This window comes from Maudiozyma barnettii, assembly GCF_903064755.1.
Source record: "Maudiozyma barnettii strain CLIB 1767 genome assembly, contig: KABA2_05, whole genome shotgun sequence".
Classification (NCBI taxonomy): Eukaryota; Fungi; Ascomycota; class Saccharomycetes; order Saccharomycetales; family Saccharomycetaceae; genus Maudiozyma; species Maudiozyma barnettii.
Window position 1 is genome coordinate 133,817 of NW_024545242.1, and position 2,500 is coordinate 136,316.

General features: G+C 45.6%; 1 non-coding gene across 1 annotated transcript in view; it reads left to right on the forward strand.

Moving 5' to 3' along the window:
• The first annotated feature begins 792 nt into the window (after positions 1-792).
• 18S-rRNA overlaps positions 793-2,500 on the forward strand; it is a 1,800-nt gene continuing 92 nt past the window's right edge. Inside the window, exon 1 of the ribosomal RNA XR_005960674.1 lies at positions 793-2,500. This exon is cut by the window's right edge and continues 92 nt beyond it. This is a non-coding gene — a ribosomal RNA (18S-rRNA).

A 2,500-nucleotide genomic window follows, 5' to 3' on the forward strand; every position in this document is an offset into this window, starting at 1 on the left:
CAAAAGATCAAAAGTACGCGGTTTAGACCGGGCGGAGAGACAGCGAAAAACAAGAGCAGATGGGGAAAAAGAGCAAGGGAAAGAGACGAAAAAAAAGAGATTGCGAGAGGGCCAGTGTGGGAAGGGGGATGTGTATGGGCAAAAAAGGGCGGGAGGTACTTCATGCGAAAGCAGATGAAGACAAGTTCAGAAAGAGTTTGGAAACAGATTCGAGTAAGCTTGTTGTTCGTAAGAAGCGCTTGAGTTCTTCAAGTGTTTTTTATTAATGGCCTCGTCGGACGGTGGAGAGAGTCGCTGGGTGATCGTCAGATCTGCTCAGTCTCTATACAGCGTTGCCGGCAAGGGCAAGACACCTTCGGTTCTCGATTGTGTTGCGCCTGAACAGTCTCATCGTGGGCATCTTGCGATTCCACTGGTGGGCAGCGGAGGATTTGGTGGATTACTAGCTAATAGCAATCTATTTCAAAGAATTCGAAACTTGGGGGAATGCCTTGTTGGATAGCCGGTCGCAAGACTGTGATTCTTCGAGTGTAACCTCCTCTCAAGCCGGGGATATCAAGCCTGTTCTGTGAAACATCGGGACAGTGGTTGGTGGAACTAGGTTGAGGAAATCAAAGAGTGCTATGGTAAGGTAGAGGAGAGTGCGAGCGGCGAGAGTGTAAAAGCTCTTGTTGTTTGTGCTCTTTGTTCTTTTCTCGGAAAGAAACCTTCAAAATCATTAGTTATCTGCAAAGGGAGAGAGGCAGTGAAGGTGTTAAAGCTTTCGTTGCATTTTTCCTCTTTTACGATAGTTATCTGGTTGATCCTGCCAGTAGTCATATGCTTGTCTCAAAGATTAAGCCATGCATGTCTAAGTATAAGCAATTTATACAGTGAAACTGCGAATGGCTCATTAAATCAGTTATCGTTTATTTGATAGTTCCTTTACTACATGGTATAACTGTGGTAATTCTAGAGCTAATACATGCTTAAAATCTCGACCTTGCGGAAGAGATGTATTTATTAGATAAAAAATCAATGTCTTCGGACTCTTTGATGATTCATAATAACTTTTCGAATCGCATGGCCTTGTGCTGGCGATGGTTCATTCAAATTTCTGCCCTATCAACTTTCGATGGTAGGATAGTGGCCTACCATGGTTTCAACGGGTAACGGGGAATAAGGGTTCGATTCCGGAGAGGGAGCCTGAGAAACGGCTACCACATCCAAGGAAGGCAGCAGGCGCGCAAATTACCCAATCCTAATTCAGGGAGGTAGTGACAATAAATAACGATACAGGGCCCATTCGGGTCTTGTAATTGGAATGAGTACAATGTAAATACCTTAACGAGGAACAATTGGAGGGCAAGTCTGGTGCCAGCAGCCGCGGTAATTCCAGCTCCAATAGCGTATATTAAAGTTGTTGCAGTTAAAAAGCTCGTAGTTGAACTTTGGGTCTGTTTGGCCGGTCCGATTTTTTCGTGTACTGGGATTCCAAGCGGACCTTTCCTTCTGGCTAACCTTGGGTCCTTGTGGCTCTTGGCGAACCAGGATTTTTACTTTGAAAAAATTAGAGTGTTCAAAGCAGGCGTATTGCTCGAATATATTAGCATGGAATAATAGAATAGGACGTTTGGTTCTATTTTGTTGGTTTCTAGGACCATCGTAATGATTAATAGGGACGGTCGGGGGCATCAGTATTCAATTGTCAGAGGTGAAATTCTTGGATTTATTGAAGACTAACTACTGCGAAAGCATTTGCCAAGGACGTTTTCATTAATCAAGAACGAAAGTTAGGGGATCGAAGATGATCAGATACCGTCGTAGTCTTAACCATAAACTATGCCGACTAGGGATCGGGTGGTGTTTTTTTAATGACCCACTCGGCACCTTACGAGAAATCAAAGTCTTTGGGTTCTGGGGGGAGTATGGTCGCAAGGCTGAAACTTAAAGGAATTGACGGAAGGGCACCACCAGGAGTGGAGCCTGCGGCTTAATTTGACTCAACACGGGGAAACTCACCAGGTCCAGACACAATAAGGATTGACAGATTGAGAGCTCTTTCTTGATTTTGTGGGTGGTGGTGCATGGCCGTTCTTAGTTGGTGGAGTGATTTGTCTGCTTAATTGCGATAACGAACGAGACCTTAACCTACTAAATAGTGGTGCTAGCATTTGCTGGTTGTCCGCTTCTTAGAGGGACTATCGGTTTCAAGCCGATGGAAGTTTGAGGCAATAACAGGTCTGTGATGCCCTTAGACGTTCTGGGCCGCACGCGCGCTACACTGACGGAGCCAGCGAGTCTAACCTTGGCCGAGAGGTCTTGGTAATCTTGTGAAACTCCGTCGTGCTGGGGATAGAGCATTGTAATTATTGCTCTTCAACGAGGAATTCCTAGTAAGCGCAAGTCATCAGCTTGCGTTGATTACGTCCCTGCCCTTTGTACACACCGCCCGTCGCTAGTACCGATTGAATGGCTTAGTGAGGCCTCAGGATCTGCTTAGAGGAGGGGGCAACTCCAT